This window comes from Egretta garzetta, unplaced genomic scaffold, assembly GCF_000687185.1.
Source record: "Egretta garzetta isolate BGI_Z169 unplaced genomic scaffold, ASM68718v1 scaffold567, whole genome shotgun sequence".
Classification (NCBI taxonomy): domain Eukaryota; kingdom Metazoa; phylum Chordata; class Aves; order Pelecaniformes; family Ardeidae; genus Egretta; species Egretta garzetta.
Window position 1 is genome coordinate 190,705 of NW_009260348.1, and position 635 is coordinate 191,339.

The window sequence follows — 635 nt, forward strand, 5'->3', positions numbered from 1 at the left end:
AAGGCGACTGTAAACACTATTTTCAAAGCTTTTTTTTTTTTTTTTAAATATATATGTAATATATATATTTATAAATATATGTATACATATATATAGCATTTCTGAGCACACAAAAAAGTACTATAATTCATTACTTGATTAGCACGGAGGAAGGATCAGAACATTTTAAAGCAGCTAAAAGAATATAGGAGACTAACAGAGCATATTTCGAATTTTACTTTGTGAGAGATTCCTGGGCAACAGGAAGGGCATTTCTATAGAAATGCCTGGCTCAAATCATGATGACTATTTTTTATTTTTTATTCTTGTTCATTACTTATTCTGTTACCATTATTTATGATCTTTTGTTTTTGTTTTTTTTTTTATTTAAGTATTTGGATATTAGGAAAGTAGCTAAACTACATACAGCCAACTGAAGCACTCTACATAATAATTGTACAGTACATCTTTTTTTGTGTTTTTATTCCAGAAATATATTATATATATATTATATATATAGGTATTTTTAACTAACTGGAATTTTAAACTGATGTTGAGCAGAAGTAAGGAAGCCTACGGCAAGTCTAGATTTTTTTCCTTTTATATAGTCAAAATAGGGTGGCAGGAACTTAGATATTCCTTCTTTCACCCTGGGG